We start from the raw sequence: 14,007 nt of genomic DNA on the forward strand, positions 1-14,007 counted from the left end.
ACGTACAGAGCATATCGAGTGTATAGAAGCTTGCCTCTAAGGTAGGCCCCACATGGTTTGCCTCTTTTTTAACATAACGCGTCAAGTCGCAATTTGTTTGTTCACCCGTTGTAGACGATCCTCCATCAAGTGGACAACTGATACGTCTCCGTCGTATCTAATTTTCCTAACACTTTTGCCCTTGTTTGGGACTCTAACTTGCATGATTTGAATGGAACTAAGCCGGACTGACGCTGTTTTCAGCAAAATTGTCATGGTGTTATTTTTGTGCAGAAATTAAAGTTATCGGAATGACCTGAAAATCAACAGAGATTATTTTTGGAATATATAAAAAATACTAGAAGAATAATCCATGTCAGGGGGCCCACACCCTGTCCACGAGGGTGGGGGCGCGCCTACCCACCTGGGCGCGCCCCCTGCCTCATGGCCCCCCTGACGCTCCATGGACCTCAACTCCAACTCCAAAGATTCACTTTCGGGGAGAACAAAATCAGAGAGAAGGATTCATCGCGTTTTACGATACGGAGCCGCCGCCAAGCCCTAAACTCTCTTGGGAGGGCTGATCTGGAGTCCGTTCGGTGCTCCGGAGAGGGGAATCCGTCGCCATCATCATCATCAACCTTCCTCCATCACCAATTTCATGATGCTCACCGTCATGCGTGAGTAATTCCATCGTAGGCTTGCTGGACGGTGATGGGTTGGATGAGATTTATCATGTAATCGAGTTAGTTTTGTTAGGGTTTGATCCCTAGTATCCACTATGTTCTGAGATTGATGTTGCTATGACTATGCTATGCTTAATGCTTGTCACTAGGGCCCGAGTGCCATGATTTCAGATCTGAACCTATTATGTTTTCATGAATATATGAGAGTTCTTGATCCTATCTTGCAAGTCTATAGTCACCTATTATGTGTTATGATCCGTTAACCCCGAAGTGACAATAATCGGGACCATTACCGGTGATGACCGTTGTTTGAGGAGTTCATGTATTCACTATGTGTTAATGCTTTGGTCCGGTACTCTATTAAAAGTAGGCCTTAATATCCCTTAGTTTCCAATAGGACCCCGCTGCCACGGGAGGGTAGGACAAAAGATGTCATGCAAGTTCTTTTCCATAAGCACATATGACTATATTCGGAATACATGCCTACATTACATTGATGAACTGAGCTAGTTCTGTGTCACCCTATGTTATAACTGTTGCATGATAGATCGCATTCGACATAATTATCCATCACTGATCCATTGCCTACGAGATTTTCATATATTGTTCTTCGCTCATTTACTTTTCCGTTGCTACAGTTACAATCACTATAAAACCCAAAAATATTACTTTTGCTACCGTTACCACTATTATCATATTACTTTGCTACTAAACACTTTGCTGCAAATATTAAGTTTCTAGGTGTGGTTGAATTGACAACTCATCTGCTAATACTTGAGAATATTCTTTGGCTCCCCTTGTGTCGAATCAATAAATTTGGGTTGAATACCCTACCCTCGAAAACTGTTGCTATCCCCTATACTTGTGGGTTATCAAGACTATTTTCTGGCACCATTGCCGGGGAGCATAGCTCTATTCTTTGAGTCACTTGGGATTTATATCTTTTGGTCACTATGAAGAACTTGAAAGATCAAAGAACCAAGATTTTTCCCTCAACTACGAGGGGAGGTAAGGAACTGCCATCTAGCTCTGCACTTGATTCACCTTTTGTTTTGAGTAAACTTGTGACACCTACTGCTATTCATTCTGATATGTCGCATGTTACTGATGATGCCACTTCTGCTTTGCATGATACTTATGACGAAACTACTTATATATACTTGATAATACTGTGCCACTAAATGAATTTCTTGATGAACAACTTTCTAGGGCTAGAGAGAATGAAATTATTGAAACTGGTAATATTGATGAAAGTGATGATGAAGATTCTCCCCCTGGATATGAATTGCCTGTTATGCCTGAGGGTTATGTTATGGGTGAAGAAACTGCTAGAGACTTCTTAGCTTGCAATGATAGATCTGATCTTAAGAAATTATTAGCTAAGCTTAAAGAAATGTCTTTGAATGCTAGAAAGAAATATGACCCTGCTTCTCCTACTTCACCTATCTTTATTACTTATAAGGATTATGCTTTCTCTGTCGACCCTGAGTTAATTACTTTGGTTGAATATGATCCTTTTTATGGCTATGAATATGAAACTGTCGCGGCACATCTTACTAAATTAAATGATATAGCCACCCTGTTCACTAATGATGAGAAAACTCGCTATTACTTTATCCTTAAGTTGTTTCCATTCTCATTAAAGGGTGATGCTAAAACATGGTTTAATTCTCTTGATCCTAGTTGTGTGCGTAGTCTCGAGGATATGATTTATAACTTCTCTACTAAATATTTCCCCGCTCATAAGAAACAAGTTGCCTTAAGGGAAATATATAATTTTGTGCAAATTGAAGAAGAGAATCTCCCACAAGCTTGGGGGAGGCTTCTCCAATTACTTAATGCTTTGCCTGATCATCCTCTTAAGAAAAATGAAATACTTGATATCTTTTATAATGGACTAACCGATGCTTTCAGAGACTACCTAGATAGTTGTGCTAGTTGTGTTTTTAGGGAAAGAACCGTTGATCAAGCTGAATTGCTATTGAATAATATGTTGACTAATGAAAATAATTGGACACTTCCTGAACCAACCCCTAAGCCAACTCCGAAGAAAAGGGGTATTCTATTTCTCAGTCCTGAAGATATGCAAGAGGCAAAGAAATCTATGAAAGAAAAAGGTATTAAAGCTGAAGATTTTAAGAATTTACCACCTATTGAAGAAATACATGGTCTTGATAACCCGACACAGGTAGTAAAGTTAAATTCTCTCTATAGATTTGATAAATGTGAAATCCCATTTACTAAGTTTGCTAGGTAATGCTTGGATGAGTTTGATGACTTTATGGTTAAACAAGAAAACTTCAATGCTTATGTTGGTAGACAATTGAAACACAATGCTGATATGCTTGAACACTTGAGTGATTATATGTCTAGAGTCAAAGGTGAACTTGAACTTATTAGTAAACATGCTTCTATGGTTACCACTCAAGTAGAACAAGTACTTAAGGCTCAGAATGATTATCTCAATGAATTAAATAATAAGAAAAACGATAATGCTGTTAGAGTTATGACTAGAGGTGGTAAAATGACTTAGGAACCTTTGTATCGTGAGGGCCATCCTAAGAGAATTGAGCAAGATTCCCAGAGAATTAATATTGATGCACCTAGTCCTTCTAAGAGGAAGAAAAAGAAAAATGATAGGACTTTGCATGCTTCTAGTGAACCTATTGTTGACACACCTGAGAACCCCAACGATATCTCTATTTCTGACGCTGAAACACAATCAGGTAATGAGCATGAAGCTAGTGATAATGTTAATGATGATGTTCATGTTGATGCTCAACCTAGCAATGACAATGATGTAGAGATTGAACCTGCTGTTGATCTTGATAACCCACAATCAAAGAATCAACGTTATGATAAGAGACACTTTGTTGCTAGGAAGCACGGTAAAGAAAGAGAACCATGGGTTCAGAAACCCATGCCCTTTCCTCCTAAACCATCCAAGAAAAAGGATGATGAAGATTTTGAGTGCTTTGCTGAAATGATGAGACCTATCTTTTTGCGTATGCGTTTGACTGATATGCTTAAAATGAATCCTTATGCTAAGTACATGGAAGATATTGTTACAAATAAAAGAAAGATACCGGAAGCTAAAATTTCCACCATGCTTGCCAATTAGACTTTTAAGGGTGGAATACCAAAGAAACTTGGAGATCCAGGAGTACCAACTATACCATGCTCCATTAAGAGAAACTATGTTAAAACTGCTTTATGTGATCTTGGAGCCGGTGTTAGTGTTATGCCTCTCTCTTTATATCGTAGACTTGATTTGAATAAGTTGACACCTACTGAAATATCTTTGCAAATGGCTGACAAATCAACTGCTATACCTCTCGGTATTTGTGAGGATGTGCCTATTGTGGTTGCAAACGTTACTATTTTAACGGACTTTGTTATTCTTGATATTCCCGAGGACGATAGTATGTCGATTATGCTTGGTAGACCCTTTTTGAATACTACAGGGGCTGTTATTGATTGCGAAAAATGCAATGTCACTTTTCATGTCAATGGTAATGAGCATACGGTACACTTTCCGAGGAAACAACCTCAAGTCCACAGTATAAATTCTATTGGAAAAATTTCAACAATCACTATTGGAGGTTTTGAATTTCCTCTTCCTACTGTCAAGAAGAAATATGATATTCTTATTGTTAAGGATGTGCATATCCCCGTAGAGGTAACCTAGTGTTATTCGAAATTTCTCTGGTTTCATGTTATTCGAAATGAGTTTGTTAACAAGACTTGATCAACCTTGTTAATGGATTCCTTTTGGGGACCATGAGATGGATGAAGTTAGAAAACACAACCTTCTGTACCCTCTTTTTACTTTCTGTTATTTATGTTAAATAAATAAATAATAGTATTTTCTGTCTGTTTTCTGAATTATCCATGCAATAAAAAAATCCGAAAATAAAAGTTCTCCAAATGCCCTGAAAATTAAATATGATTTTTCTAGAATATTTGAGAATATCTGGCACTGAGAACACAGCAGGGGAAGCAACCACGTGCCCACGAGGGTGGAGAGCATGCCCACCCCCCCTGGGCGGGCCCCTGCCTCGTGGACCCCATGTGGGTCCCCTCCACTTATCCTTTCACCCACACACTTCGTCTTGCTCCAGAAAAAATCACTAGCCAGCTCAAACCCGAGTTCTTGCTCATCTTGCTGCCATTTTCGATCTCCTTGCTCAAAGCTCCTCTCACAAAACTGCTTTGGGGGATTGTTCTTTGGTATGTGACTCCTCCAGTGGTCCAATTAGTTTTTTTCTAGTGCTTTATTTATTGCAAATTTTTGCTGCTTAGGTGACCCTGTTCTTGAGTTTGCATGTCAAATTTATTTGGTCAAAAGTAGTTTTAATGCATGATATGGCCTCTAGGCACTTGTAGGAGTAGTTCCTATCAATTTTGTTAAGTTTGGTTCACTTTTATTTTAAGTTACTAAAAAGTTCAGAAATTTTCAGAAAAAGATGAAGAGATTTTTGAGGGGCTCATCGAGCCGAAGCTCGAAGGATAAGAAAAGTGAAGATAACAAAAAGCCCAAGTATAATCTCCCTCGTACTGCGGAGGTTTGGCCATGTGAATGGCCTTGTGATGAGTTCTTGAGAGAAGCTGGGATTCATGAAGATTTTTATCATTTGGCTGAGAATGCAGGCCTCACTGCCTTCCTCCACGACCAGCGTGAACAGTACGTGTTACTCACCAATATCTTTGTGCAAAATTTTCTTTTCCGTGCTAGGAGATCTCCACGTTCGGTGGAATTTTATTTATATGATGAGCATAATAAGATGTCACTTTATGATTTTTGCCGGGTCTGTTTGATACCCTTTGAGGGCAGCATAGAGGAACCACATCGTATTGATGTGGAGGGATTTATTGATATGATTGCTGTAGGGGAAATGAGGAAAGTTTCCGATGCGAGAATCACTAGCATACATTTTCCTGTTTTACGTTACTTCGCAATATTTGCAAGTACATGCTTAATTGGTTGCGGGAACTGTGGAAACCTTAGTGCCCTGATATTGTTATTTTGCGCCATGCCTTGTTTCAGGACACTACTTTCAGTTTAGGTGCTATTGTTGCTAAACGGTTAAATCTGAACCGTACTAAGGGCCCCATCCTCGGAGGCATCTTTGCCTCGCGCCTTACTGCACACTTTAACATACCTATCAAGCATTATGAGAAAGAGGAAAATTTGCTGCCTTCTATTGCTCTAAGTTATAAGAGTATGGTAGCACATGAGTTTATTGTTGAGGATAAGAATAAGACACTCAAATATAAATTGATATTTAACGAAAAATATTGTGAGTTTATTACCTTGCCTGCGCCCTCTTAGTTCAACATATTCTGCCAGAGGCCATTCATGCCTACCGGAGCCAGATGTCAGGTGCAGAGCCGGAGCCACCATCTAACCCTCACCGTCAGTCCGTTTATCAGTGGAATCCGGAGGAGATCGCCAGCCAGTGGCAATCTGAGGACCCTTCTTAGTACGACCCCAACTATAGTTTTGATCCGTGGGCATAGACCAACTTAGGCCAAAAGCCTAAGCTTGGGGGAGTATGTATTTCCCACCGACATTACATTCATGTGCACACACTCATGCCAGTTGTTGGTGCTCATACTTTCTCATTGTATCATCCATGCTAGTTTATTTTCTTTTTAAGATTTCTTCTTGTGTGTTTGAAAAACCTTAAGAAAAACCAAAAAAAATGGTTGTAGTTTTTTTAGTTAGTTTACTTTCCATGCCTGTAGTAGTTGTAATTAAAAAGAAAGGGTTTTTATCAGTTTTGCCATTGGCTATCTAACGCTACTCAGTTTTGCCACTAAATGTTTTCACTAATAAAAAATGCCACTGTTCCGTTAGACACAAACTCAGAAATGCCATTTTTCACCGTTGCCGTCTGATCAATGCATGTTGACTAGAGGTAGATGACGAAACTACCCCTATCCCATTTGTAAGGGGCGCATGAGAAAAAGATAATTAAATTTGGGAGGATGGGGGATCGAACCGGAGACCACAGGATGCACAACGCGCGAGCTAACCAACTGACCCAGGGAAACGCTTTGTTTTGTTAGGAGATATATGTTTCATATACAGATATCCGAACCTAATTAAATAGAACCCTTATCTAATCTTTTACCTGATCTGTTCATGGTAGTTTCCCCAGCCGGAACCAAATATCCACAGCCACTGCCGCCGCCTGCCAAACTCCACACCTGGCACCGCCGGTCGCCGGGCTGCCCGCCCAGCTCCGGCGCGCCCCCACTCGCCACAGCTGTGGCGCCTCCCGAGGAGTGCCGCCACCCACCGCAGCTTTGGCTCTTCCTCCCGCCAGGCACCGCCACCAGCGGCAGGCAGCTTTGGTGCTTCTCCCGCCATACTCCACTGCTCCTCCCGAGTCATGAAGTGCAGTTGTTCCACGACAATGGCGACGAATAGCATGACCGAATCAGAGGGTTGCTTCGGCCATAGGACGCCCCAGCATGACATAGGCTCTGAAATTCCTGCATTGTGAGTGTACTAATTCTCAGTGTGCGTGTGTGGTTCAATATAACTTGCAGCGGTCGAAATTTGTACGTATAATATGTAGTAGCTGACTTTGCCTTACTGATAATCGCGTGCAATTGGGTACTTGTGTTCCTGATGATCAGGATGGATGCGGATACTGCTTGTATGCTGACAATTAGGATGGAAACAAACCGTGAGAATAGCGATGGTCTCAAGCGATATGTTGGCGGCTTTGATTTTCATCTATTTGTAGAACCTAGTATCACACACAAAACATTGTTGCACAAACTGTGTGATACCTATCCATGGGGGTGGCGTGATTATGTTGAGTTGAAGTACTATGACAGGGAGCAAAATAAATGGGTTGTTGTTGTATGTGATGATGATGCAGCTTTGATGTTTGGAAAACATCAAGATTCAAAGAAAATATCTATGCAAATTGAGGTTCTTCAAAAATCCCAAACTCCTAGCACACCTAGCCATAATCCACCTACACAACCTTGTTACAGTGAGAGTCAACATACAGGGAGTCAGGCAGTTGACGTTGATACAGTCAACATACAGGGAGTCAGGCAGTCTAATAGTGTTGACGATGCTAATAGAGACATAACCGATGATGCTATACCTGATGATGCTATTCTCTCGGATAATGATGATGAGCGGCAGTATCCAGACTTAGTCAAGAAGTCTACCAAAGAAGATGATTCAGCAGATATGGAAGAGGAATATAATCCTCCAACATATGAATCCACTGACACTGAAGAGGAAGAAGAGAATAGAGACATGGGTTTAGTTGATGAAGAGGAAGAGGAGGAGGAGGACAGACCTGTTGTAGTATATAACAAGGAGAATCCATTATTTGCAGAAGGCTCGGTATTCCCCTCTTTGTTGGACTTCAAGAATGCACTTTCTACTTTTGCAATTAAACGTGAATTTGACTATACAGTCGAAAAGAGTGATTCTAAGAGGCCGAGAGCAAGTTGTGCATATAAGAGGTGTAAGTGGAGAATTCATGGCTCTTATATGAGGAATAGCACAATATTTCAGGTATAACTTGCTAACATCTAATTGATTTGTTTATTGTACCCTTTATTTTGTGGAACTGGTAACTATACAAATGTGGCAAGTTTAACATACTAGCAACATACTAACTGATTTTGTTGTTTCCTACAGATCAAGGTGTGTCCTTTCTCTCATACATGCCCAACTAAGCTGAGAAGTGAGAAGTTCAAGCCGGCAAAGAGCAGGTGGGTTGCTGATGTTGTGCTGGAGTGGGTGAGAAAAGAACCCAAATATTGGCCCCATTGCTCTTCAAGAGAAGATCCATGAGAAGTATCACTTCACGGTGCCATACATGTGTGTATCTCGTGGTAAGGACAAAGCAATGGATATGATTAGTGGAAAATGGGAAGATAACTTCCATCGTCTCTATAGTTTCAAGGCTGAGGTGGAGAAGTGTTCTCCTGGTAGTGTAGTGGAAATAGACAAAGAAACTGTGTAGTACAAGATCAAAGGAAAAGTGAGGGAGAAGGAATGCTTTAGGAGGGTTTTTGTTTCATTCATGGCATGTTGGCAACGCTTTTTAAGTGGATGTCAACCATACTTGGCCGTAGACTCAACTGCACTAAATGGGAGATTCAAAGGGCAACTAGCTTCTCCTTGTGCCATTGATGGCCGTAATTGGCTTTACCCAGTTGCATATGGGGTGCTAGAGACAGAATCATCTGAAAGTTGGGCTTGGTTTCTTGAAAATCTGCATGGGCTTATTGGGCATCCTGAAGGACTAGTCACACATACTGACGCTTGCAAAGGTTTAGAGACAATAGTAGAACAAGTGTGGCCTGGAGTGGAGCATAGAGAGTGTATGAGGCATCTTGCTGCAAATTTTCGAAAAAAATTCAAGGGCAAGGTCTATGATGATAATCTTTGGGCTGCAAGCTTAACTTTCAGCTCTAGAAAGCACAACTGCCATATGAAAGAGATCCTTGCTAAGAAGAGTGTCCAAAAATATATGGCTGAACACCACACAAAGATATGGTATAGAAGCAAGTTCAATGAAATATGCAAGGTTGACTACGTCAATAACAACCTCACAGAGTCATTTAATAGCAAAGTCATAAAAGTTAAGTCTCTTCTTATTGTCGACATGTTGGACAAGATTAGGCAGATGATAATGGAGAAGTTTGATCTACGGATGAGGATAGCATTAAAAAAATGTCTTGGCCATCTCATAATACCAAGTGTGATAAAGGCACTGCATGCCAAATCCAAAGGTAAATATCTTGTACTCTTTCAATTGATTAATTTCATAACAACTCAATTCAATAATTAATGTTTTGTGTTCTTTTCAGGGTTGAAGATGATGGTAATTAGACGCAGTGATGTTGAGGCAGAAATTACTGCAGTGGACAAAGAGAATAGGGAATGGAGGTACCCTGTTGACATGGAAAAGGAAACATGTAGCTATAGGCAATGGCAGGTCAAGGGTTTGCCATGTATCCATGCCATGTACTTTATTACTTCACTACAAGGTCCAGTATCAGAAATTGAACCATATGTACATGAGTTGTACTCCGTTGCAAAATTTAAGGCTGCGTATGTGGACAACATACCTGCAATGGTAGGCAAGCAACAATGGGACATTGTTGACCCTGGCTTCAAACTACATGCTCCAGTGTTGAGGAGGCCAAAAGGCCGACCAAGGAAGACTAGAATTAGATCTAGTGCTGAAGGTGCTGGCGTGAGCGCTAGGAAAAGGAAGTGCAAGCGATGCGGAGGCTTCGGGCAAATTTCTAGATTGTGCACAAATCCATTTGACCCGACATTTGGAGAAGATGAGGCTGACCTCCAAGCTAGCGAAGCCCCTTTTGTGGCAGGAGAAGCCGACCCTGAACTATCAATGGTTGCAAGTTCTGCTAGGTAACATCAAAAGAACATGTGCTTTTCTATATGTATTTTCAACATCTATTTTCATTCTTTTTTGCAACATGACTAACTTCTGTACAACTCAAAGAAAAGTGTGAAGAAAATAAGTGTGAAGAACACTAGGAAAAGGAAGGACATGCAAAATGAAGTTTGTACCACAATCGATGGACCTGCAAGTGGATTTTTTTCGTCTCCCATGCATATTCGAATTGCAAATGCGGAACCACCAGACAGTCCTGCTAAAAACACAAGAAGCAAAAAGAAGCTACATATGTGAAGTTTGTGTGATCATGACCTTTTGCTTGTGAACCTAGACATGTTTCCTTTCAACCTTATGCATGTTTGAGAATTTGGACCTTTATATTTCGACCAACAAGTGGATGTTATTGAACCTTATTTATGTTTGTGAACCTGATTTGTGTGTGCTGAAAAAACAACAAGTTGATATTTCGAACCTTATTTATGTCTGTGAACCACTTTGTGTTTGTGTCATTTTTAGAAAAATGGGCAGCAACCATGCTGAAATTTTCTGAGAAATATAGAATACCATGTGATCGTGCTGTCATATGTGTTGTTTCTGTCAATTAGTGTGTGACCATCAAAAAAATTGGGCGTGGCGGTCTGCCTCACTTTTTTATGTCTACTAGTACCAGACAGTTTCTTCTAGCCGGCCAGCCGCTCGTGCGGATCTGTTGTCCATATTAACTTTCAAACCGAAGTTCAACTATCTAGTAACAGGAAAATATACGAGACGTTGCTGTGTTGGAATATTATTCCATATAACATATAATGGATATATCTCCTTCTGCATCATAACATCTCCTTAGCCCAGTTGGTTTGCTCGCTCCTCACTGGAGATTGTGGTCTTGGGTTCGAAACCCCAAGATGACATTTTTTATTCTATTTTCATGCGCCCCTTACAAACGGTCCCACAAGTCAACATAGAGAGACGGGGGTTCATAAACGGGATAGGGGTATTTTTGTCATCTACCTCCAGTCAACGTGCATTGACCAGACGGTAACGGTGAAAAATGGCATTTCTGAGTTTGTGTCTAACGGAACAGTGGAATTTTTTATTAGTGAAAGCATTTAGTGGCAAAACTGAGTAGCGTTAGACAGCCGATGGAAAACTGATAAAAACCCAAAAATAAAACCCAAAAAGATTTCTCGTTCTTCTTTTGCTTGTTGGGAGCTTTCCCATGTAAATAGTTTTGTTTCTTTTCTTACCTTTGGGGGTCGAGAGGAGAAGACCATAATGAAAATGTTGAGTGGCTCTCATATGCATTATTGTTGATCTAACAAAGAGCCCATATTACCTTGTCTTCTCCCATGTATTGAATGCTTGCAGATTCCATCTTAGTCCAATGCACGTGAACTATTATTATTATCCACACTATTTGGTCGTGCAAGTGAAAGGCAATAATGATGATATATGATGAACTGATTGAGATGAGAAAAGCTAGTATGAACTCGACTTCTCTTGTTTTTGTAAATATGATTAGTTCATCGTTCCTGATTCAGCCTATTATGAAAGAAACATTTTTACAATGACAATTAGAGATTGTAGTTGCTTATGCCATGCTTAATTTGCTAGGAGTTTTATAATGGTTTACGTTCCGTGCCAACATGCTATTAAAATGTTTGTGTCGTGGTATGATAGGGTGGTATCCTCCTTTGAACGATTCGAGTGGCTTAACTTGGCACATGTTCACGCATGTAGTTGAAACAAAATCAACATAGCCTCTACGATATTTATGTTCATGGTGCATTATATCCTACTCATGCTTGCATTCGGTGTTGATTAATTTTAATGCATGTTCATGACTATTGCCGCTCTCTAGATGGTCGCTTCCCAGTCCTTTTCTAGCCTTCACTTGTACTAAGTGGGAATACTGCTTGTGCATCCAATTCCATAAACCCCAAAGTTATTCCATATGAGTCCATCATACCTTCCTATATATGGTATCTACCTACCGTTCCAAGTAAATTTGTATGTGCGAAACTCTAAACCTACAAATAAACATTTTGTTTTGTATGCTCGAATAGCACATGTATCAACTAGGGCTGTCTGTATCCTCCATGCTAGGCGGGTTATTATCAAGAGGAGTGGACTCTGCTCCTCATTGAAGAGAAAATGGCTGGTCACCGGGATGCCTAGTCCCATGCTCAAATCAAATCAAAATAGTTGCAAACAAAACTCCCCCAGGATTTTTGTTAGTTGGAGGCACCCATTGTTTCAGGCAAGCCATGGATTGATGCTTGTTGGTGGTGGGGGAGTATAAACTTTACCATTCTGCTTGGGAACCACCTATAATGTGTGTAGCATGGAAGATATCAAGATCTCTCGGTTGTTATGTTGACAATGAAAGTATACCGCTCAAAATATTATTCATATCTATTTCAAAACCGAGCTCTGGCACCTCTACAAATGCCTGCTTCCCTCTACGAAGGGCTTATCCATTTACTTTTATGCCGAGTCATCATCCTCTTATTAAAAAGCACCAGTTAGAGAGCACCGCTGTCATTTGCATCCATTATTGTTAGTTTACATTGAGTATGACTGTGACTGGATCTCTTTTACCATGAATTACAACTTCTAGTCAATCCTTGATCTTTAAAGGTGCTTTGCATTTATGTTTTGCGGTCTCGGAAAGGGCTAGGGAGATACCATCTTGTTATATCATATCATGAGTTTTGAGAAAGTGTTGTCATCCGAGATTTGTTATTATTGCTCGCTAGTTGATTATGCCATTGATATGAGTAAACATGAGACCTAAATGTTATTGCGTATATGGTAAGTTCATAATCTTTGCTGAAAACCCGAATGTTGGCTTTACGTATTTACAACAACAAGAGCAAACAGATTTTGTAAAAGTTTTTCTTTATGACTTTCAGTTTATCAACTAAATTGCTTGAGGACAAGCAAAGGTTCAAGCTTGGGGGAGTTGATACGTCTCCGTCGTATCTACTTTTCCAAACACGTTTGCCCTTGTTTTGGACTCTAACTTGCATGATTTGAATGGAACTAACACGGACTGACGCTGTTTTCAGGAGAATTGCCATGGTGTTATTTTTGTGCAGAAATAGAAGTTGTCAGAATGACCTGAAAATCAACGAAGATTATTTTGGAATATATAAAAAATACTGGAAGAAGAATCCACGTCAGGGGATCCACACCATGTCCATGAGGGTGGGCCCTGCCTCATGGGCCCCCTGACGCTCCACCGACCTCAACTCCAACTCCATATATTCACTTTTGGGGAGAAAAAAAATCAGAGAGAAGGATTCATCGCGTTTTACGATACGGAGCCGCCGCCAAGCCCTAAACTCTCTCTCGAGGGCTGATCTGGAGTCCGTTCGGGGCTCCGGAGAGGGGAATCCGTCGCCATCATCATCAACCTTCCTCCATCACCAATTTCATGATGCTCACCACCGTGCGTGAGTAATTCCATCGTAGGCTTGCTGGACGATGATGGGTTGGATGAGATTTATTATGTAATCGAGTTAGTTTTGTTAGGGTTTGATCCCTAGTATCCACTATCACTACTAGGGAAAAGCATATACACAGACGCTTACTAGTAGCGCGGGTTTATACCCCTCGCTACTGCTACTTACTAGTAGCGCGGGTTTTTACCCCTCGCTACTACTAAGTTATTAGTAGTAGCATGGGTTTTTGACCCTTGCTACTACTAAGCGGTCTCTACCGTGCCCCCCCGGGACACGCCATAGTAGTAGCGAGGGTTATAAACCAACGCTACTACTAAGTTGATAGTAGTAGCGCGGGTTTTTATCCCTTGCTACTACTGAGAGGTCTCTACCGTGCCCCTCGGGACATGCCATAGTAGTAGCGAGGGGTAAAAACTCGCGCTACTACTAAGTACTGGGTATTTTAACCACCCTAAAATCCCCATC

General features: G+C 40.7%; 1 pseudogene; it reads left to right on the plus strand.

Moving 5' to 3' along the window:
• The first annotated feature begins 2,655 nt into the window (after positions 1–2,655).
• LOC147991428 (uncharacterized) lies at positions 2,656–4,353 on the plus strand (annotated as a pseudogene).
• The last annotated feature ends 9,654 nt before the right edge of the window (positions 4,354–14,007 follow it).

The sequence above is a fragment of the Triticum urartu genome, chromosome 1A (genome assembly GCF_056163025.1).
Source record: "Triticum urartu cultivar PI428250 chromosome 1A, HENAU_Tu73, whole genome shotgun sequence".
In the NCBI taxonomy this organism is placed as follows: Eukaryota; Viridiplantae; Streptophyta; class Magnoliopsida; order Poales; family Poaceae; genus Triticum; species Triticum urartu.